A 7,518-nucleotide genomic window follows, 5' to 3' on the forward strand; every position below is an offset into this window, starting at 1 on the left:
ATACTTTGCATGTTCAGAAAAGGAATGCTGAAAAGACCATGATGTGGTTACAGATCAGCCAAAGGGCATACACACTTTGTAAAAACATTAATTTTAAAATTCCAGTGTTGCAGTGGTGGCTTCCTCATAGTTTTAATTTAGGATCTACTTGAAACTTTTTTGGACTCAGAGGAAAAATAATTTTCACCAGCTGAAAGTACGTAGTGAAGGAACATTTGTGAAATACATCAGTCTAAAAAAGAGAAAACCACCCCCACACACACTCCCTCCAAAGAAAAGAATATATGGAGATTTTTTTCTGTTTTTCCTGAAGTTATTCTCCAGGTAACAGTCTCTTCTGGTAGAAAACAGCACAGAGAGGACTGTGCAATTTTGTGGCTGAGAATGTATTCACATTTATCATTAGAATTCAGTTGCAGTGTGTAACCTTTTTATCCTCTCCATCATTTCTCCCACCTACTGAGCAGAGGTACAAGACACCATGGAAAATGATGGTGTGCATCACCATTGCTCAGAGTGCCAGAGGCACCACATAGCATCAGTGAGTTTGACTTTTCCAGCTGTATCTTTTCAGACTCAATGCTTTGTTTCCAAACAAAGTAAGAGCCATGGAAGGTGTAAAACACCTGAAAGATTAAACATCTTAACAAGGTATGGTGAGGCTCGTATGCCCAGAGATGGAATTACATGTGCAGGCATTTGGGAAAGCTTTCTGACTTGCTCTAGAAAGAGCTTCTCACAGTTAGGTGATAACTACCTCTCTTTCCATCCTTTCTCCCCAAAATACAAAGCTTAATGGAATGAACATGTCCCAGAGTCTGTGAGTCAGAGATGTGGCTGTGAGGACTCTGACAGCCTGACACCCACTGGTAAGAGAAGCAGGCCAGGCAACTGCATTCAGCCACCCTGCAGTGCCAGCACCAAGTGCCACCTGCAAAGCAGGTGTCTACAAGTCAGGAAGAAAGACAACAGGTACATTTGCTTGGACAGATACAGCAGCAGGAGGAAAAACGTGGTTCCAGATTTTCTGTGTAAATCTTCAGGCATACCCTGTCTGAAGAACACAATCCTGATTTGCATTTACTGTACTTATGTGTTCTTCTAGAGAGAAGACTCTGGATCCTGCTCAGTAGCAAGTCTAGCAGTTTTTCCAAACCATTCAACATTATTTGAAGCCCCAGCATGTATTTTTACTGCTATCTACTGCCATAAGCAAAAGGCTTCTCTGCAGTTTGTGCCAAATACTCACCCAGCTGTATGTGCAGGCCAGCTGCCAGCCCACTGTCCACATGTTTACTGCTCTGACCATCCATGCTCCTGTGCTGTCACCCACCTGTCCTGCAACTACACCTTCATTTTGCTTTGCAGACATGTTCTGAGCCACTAAAATTGCTCTTCACAGGAACGTAGTACAGATAGCTTGAGAAACTAGTAAAAAACAGGAAAAGGACTCTTATCAAGTTAGTAACATCTCAGGTATTTGGGTGGAGGCATTTGGCACTGGGCTTGCATATTCTTATGGGAGAGAGTCCATGCATACTTTGCTTTGTATTTGTCTTCCCAAACTCAGATATATTTCAAAAGAACCCCTCTAAAGATGTCTAGTTACTATATGCTACATAAATCAATAAGTAGGGATTTTACTTTATTCCCTTTCCATATAGGATTAATCAAGTTAATGACATTTGCACGTTTATATCGCAACAGGATATTTGCAAAAACTAAAATAGGTATTTCTTTTGTACCTTTGGCTGTGGGAAACAACTAAGAAAATTTTAAAAACTTTGCTGCTGAGAGAAGAGAACTGCCTGGGATGAGTGACTTCTCTGATATGCCCTAAGTGTAAGACAGTTCATCTCTCTTGTGACTTGGAATAACTCATCAACTGCTTGAATTGGAAATACTGCCATTTATTTCATTTACCTTGAACAAAACCAGGACCATTTCCTTGTTTTAGATGCTTGTTGTACTTCCTGGTGTATAGCAATGTACATCACACACTTATAGTTATGCCTTAGTGCAATTAACATTACTCAGTAGAACAGTTTTACTACCTGCACACTCATCTCAGTGTCTGCCACTCGGCTTGGGTTGTTTCCACCTTTTCATCACCAGTAAAAGCAATCTGCAGTGTGAAGGTAAGCAAGATAAGAACACAATCATAAGAGGAGAATCAAGCTCAGGGTGTGCTGGTGTGGAGGGGAGACTGTGCTCTACTTAGTGGATGATGACATTTTTTCCAAGTGCTATAATGAAAGCTAACAAGTTCCTACTCGACTTAGTGCCTGGCAAATTTAACCAACAGAGTGACTAAAAAGCATTTTTCATGTGGGCTGTTGTGTTCCTGTAAATTCTCAACCAGGAAAATAAAATAGAAGCAAAGCTAAATCCCTGTGTTGAGAAATGTATCTGTAACTGGTAAGTGCCTGATGTTAGAGAGTAATGTCTTCATTATTGATTCACAGGCAAAACAGACACAGGCAAAAGAGGAACTGGGAAAATAGATTTTAGGGCTTTCTGGGTTTAAAGTAGCTTGAAAAGGGATTTCTGCCATCTCAGACCTTTAATACAGTATGCAGCTGTCCTACTCAGATCAAAAAGAACTGCTCAGCACCTATGAACACCAGCTTTTCTTTAGAAACTGAAATACAACATTGCACTGCTCACTGTGGGCAGCTGTTTGGTTTTTAAACCTACATACCAAATGTCACAGCAGCTAAAGACCCAGCAGCTTTGACACAAGAGAGCACTTTTCATTGTGCAATGGCTATTAAAGCTCAATTCTGCAACACTGAGACTTTGCTCTAGTGGAACTATTTGTTTGACTAAGGCTTAGTCAAACAGGCAGGCTTAGTTGTATGTACTCCATATGTGCATATGGCCAAAGCTGTGTATGCACCTGGGTGGTTTGGTAAAATGATCTTTAAAACAACTTAGCTGAAATGGCACAAATCCCTACACAATCTGCACTCCATTTAAACTTGGATTTAATAATTTTTCTTTAATTAAATTCAAACCGTTAATTGCTTGCAATTCACAAGTATAATGGATCTAGAGCAAACCCTTCCAAAGTCCTTCTGCCAGCTGTAGTGTTCCTACTGCTGGCAGCACATACACTGAAGGAGCTGCAGAGGGAGGAGTCAGTAACTTACTTGCTCAAAATGGCAATAATGTCTGTATCTCCTGCACATAGACACGAGCTCGTGTGCTTTCCATTCAGGTTTATGACAGTAAGTCTCAGTACTGAGCACCTCCCATGGACTAACAGTCAGTTTGGGTCATTGGGCTGTCTCTCATATCCACATTCCTTCCCAGCAGTTGGTAATTTCCTGGAAATGCCTTGCACTCAGATACAGCAGCCTGTGAGTATATAAAATACACACATGTGCTACATGTTTGCTACCTGCTGACAAGCAGCAGAAAATAGTGGGTTTGCATTTTTATTTTTTGAAGTGTTGTAATTTCTTGGTTAAGAGAACTGATAATGAAGTCCTAGCATAGAGAAATTTTACCCAGATTCTGCCAGTGTGGCAAGAACCACCAAAAGGATTTTTACAGAAAAAGTTCCTGCATAATTTAAACCCAGACAAGGTTGACAAAGAATTCCTGTCACCTAGATCTTGCCAAACATCTTCCCCTGAGGCAAAGGAATGTGGTGGCTGCACAGACATGTGGAGGCTGTAGGAGCAGGACAAGGCATAACAACACAGCAGCATTCAGAGGGGAGGATTCGTCCCTCTTTGGAACACCTTCATGTTCTCTATACCATCCAGACTGGCCATCAGCCCCCATGTGCAATTCTATCTTCTTGTTTCCCTTCCTATTATTCTCACCTAATTCATGTTACAGAATTTTTTTTTTCTGGACAGTCTGCAGAAATTACATCACTCTTTTATCCTATTTCATAGTCTACACATGTACAATAAGAAATAAGGAAGTAGCACAGCAGTTCAGATTAAGTAGAAAGAAGTCTGGCAGGCTCATCCTTGCTGACTGCAAAAAACATAATCCAGGAAAGATTCTGAAGCATTTTCCCAGGTGATTTATTCAACTAATATTATTGTCAAGAAAAACATAATAAACTATCTGTTGGGCCTGCAAATAAATGCTCCATTTTTAAACTGGAAACTCAGACAGATCTCCATGTTAATATCAATATCAATGTGTCCCAAGTTAAAACAACTTACCAGAGCTTTGCAGTTGCACCACCCTGATTATTCTCTCACAAAATGTACTGTAGAAACACCAGATCTGCATAATCTTCCTCAGTGTCACAGCCAACTATCCCTAGGTGTAGCACTTTGCAGATTTTAGCCAAGGAAACACCGTTTGCCATGAGCTTTGGCTGTGACAGACCACATGGATTCTTCCTCGACATTTCTCTTTGTGTCTCAGGGTAAAGAATGAAAACGGCATCGAAGAAAAGAACAATCCCAAGAAGCAGATCATAGGCCCTGGAATAGAAGGCATTCAAAATACTTTTCTAGATCATGGCTTCAAACATGTATCAACCCTTTATACCTTTATGATCCATATAGTCTTACTGTGAAGAACTGAGAAATGTTCTCACAACTCTGCATGTCTGAGTTATGACATGTGGTAACTGCTACTGGTACAGTTGCAGCTGGGTCTGCAGGACTAAGGGTTTTTGTGCATCTTTGCTCTATTTTCTTAATGAAAAAGGCAGTTTAATCTTTATCCAGCTATTCCTCAAACCAGCAAAGAGACAGGAAGAAGCCAGTGCTGTGGTGTCCCTAAGGTCCACAATACTCAAATCCAAAATACTATGGAACGTTCTTTTATTTTGGCGCATTATGAGAGGAAATAACAAATGGAAAAGGAGTGAGGGATTTTTATGTGTCTGTAAGACTTCTATCTGCTTCTGTTTCCCATTGTTTCCATCTGGACTATCCTGATTGCTCACTAAGTTGCTGGCATTGAGGGGAATCCTGCATTTATGCAATTCTCAGCTGCAGCTTACAAATTGGCAAGGTGCTGACTTACAGAAAACGAGATGGATTTGCAACTGAAGCCAAGAAGATTATGCAAACTTGTACAGATTCTGTGTGCCTTGGAAAGAACACAACACACACTGAAGACAGTAAGTTATACAGCTTCCCTCTATTGAAAGAGCTATTCCTGTGTGCCTTTTCAAAAGTCCTCCATGAAGATAAAAAGCATTATCCTTGTTTCCTCCACTTTGACTTTTTTTTGCTGCAATTCCCACTTAATCTTTCACTGATGTTCCTGTTCCATTATTAAAAGAAGCCCACCCAGAAGAATACCTGAGGAAGAAAGTTCTCTATTTTTTGATGTGCTGAGTCACGTAGAGTATTTCCTTTCCCAAATTTAAAATTTAGTTGGTTAATTACTTTCCTGTTTTGCTACCACTAACATCACAGCAGTCATAGAGCCCAGTCTAATAGATATTTCTATGATTTTAGCAGTACAGTGATCTTTGACAACCCAGATTTTGAGTTGCATTTAATACACACAATACCTCACAGATCCAGAGCTGAGAGGCAGTGCTCTATAGGTACAGCTTCTGCTTTAGCTTTGTTTCCTAATCAAAATAACTTTTCTTTCTTATCTCTCACCCATTCAGTAACTCTTGATTGAACTGATTGACCACACAGAACTCTAACAGATAAAATCTACTTCGGCAAGTTTTGTGAGCATAAAGAACCATTAAGATAGAACATGCCTCTGAGGGTTGTGATGGAAGGAAAGCACACTCTGCAGCATGCCTTGTGTATTATTCAATATCAGAGAAATGCCAAGAGGGAGCAGGAGACAATACAAATGTCTCCATATCTGGAAAGTAATTAATTTCAAGTTTACAGCCAACCATGAGACAGGAATCTGCAAGGAGGCAGGTTTTGCCAGTTCTGGTGCTCTCAGAACTATTCATTTCATTGAGAGAGGTCAGCTCAAAAACTAAACCAGACAATTAAAGAGTATAGCTGCACAATTACGATACATTTCAAACTGCCAAATGTGTTTTTGCATTAAAAGAAAGGGTGAGTAACTCTCCAAACTAGGACATACATCTTGAGGAATGCTGAATGATGCAGGATTCTGTGACTAAGCAAATTTTTAGTTAAACTAGCAAAGTAGCTGCAAATTTGCTAGAATGGGGTTAAATTTGGGCTCAGCTTGTTTGTACAAGCCAGTGCTTTGTAGCTTCACTGAGTTTTTTCTGATTAGACACTGCATCTAAAGAACCCATGAGGGGTAATAGCTTAGGAGATAGGGTAAAAATTTTCCTGCTCCAGCAAATACATCCTTATGTGTATTTAAGTGTCTGTTGCTAATCAGGAAAAGAGACACTTGGTGTGATTCATCCATCATCATTTTCACTGCTCCACTCAGCTCTCCTTGAAACTGGAAAGCTTTTATTTACCGATTACGAACCTTTCTGGATTCATCTGCAACAGTGCACTTTGGATAAGTCTGCTCTGCAAACAGATGTTTTTCAGATTCATTCTTATCTCCTTACTTGCAGATGCTTGCCCTATTAATGGTGACACAATACCAGTAAGAGATATGAAAACCACAGCCTTCCCGTACCCTTAGACACAGTGAGAGTTGAACCCAGATTCCCCAAACCACAAAGCAGTTTGTGGTCTCCTGAAAAGCAATTTTAAGCAGCAAACAAAGGGCCTGACCTCACTCAGATGCATTGTTTAGGACTCAAGCCCACAGCAAGGGACCATAACAGCAATCCAGTGGAGCCGGTAGCACACTCAGCTGTGTAAGACTCGCAGCCCAGTGCCAAGTGCTCCTCTGTTCCCCTCCTGCACAGCCTCTGGCTCTCTTGGGCCCTACTCTACAAACAATTGCCCAGCACAGCACTTCGTTATGGGAAACCCTCCTGACTCCAGCAGTACCAGTGGAAGCCACATATGCAAGGGCACTTGAACTCTTACAGCCGAAGTACTTGACACTTCTTACTTGTGCTAAGCAAGGAAAGAGTGAGAAATGAGAGTAACTTACCTCTGCACGATGTGGCTGGAATTTTATCTGTCTCCAGTACAAGCTGAGGCCTTGCAGGAGATTTGCAACATGTATTTTGCTCCCCAAAACCACAGGAGAAACATGAAGCCAGTGATTTCATCCTTTCCATTTAGGGTGACTTGGCAGCAGCCAATAAATCACACAAAAGCTTGTAATGTTACCAAGTTCCTCCCTTTAAAACACAATAAAAAACCCCCAGGCTCATACCAGTACATCTTCCCTCCCTGACTCTCACTTAACCTAACATTACTGTGCATTACTTTACCAGGTTACAGCAGCTGATAAAGTCACCTGTTTCCAGTAGCTTGCTACGGGTGCACTAAGGGAAATTCTTTGGTGATCTGGAAGGTTATCTGTACCTGTCTTCTACCAAGCTCCTTGCTGCTAGATGGATGGGCAGTATCAGCTTTCAGCAATATACTACAGAAAACAAAGGAATAAAAATTATTTTTCAAGTCCTGAAGCTGCCCATTGACAGACCTCACAACTGAAATAAAGATA

Source organism: Catharus ustulatus, chromosome 12, assembly GCF_009819885.2.
Source record: "Catharus ustulatus isolate bCatUst1 chromosome 12, bCatUst1.pri.v2, whole genome shotgun sequence".
Taxonomy (NCBI): domain Eukaryota; kingdom Metazoa; phylum Chordata; class Aves; order Passeriformes; family Turdidae; genus Catharus; species Catharus ustulatus.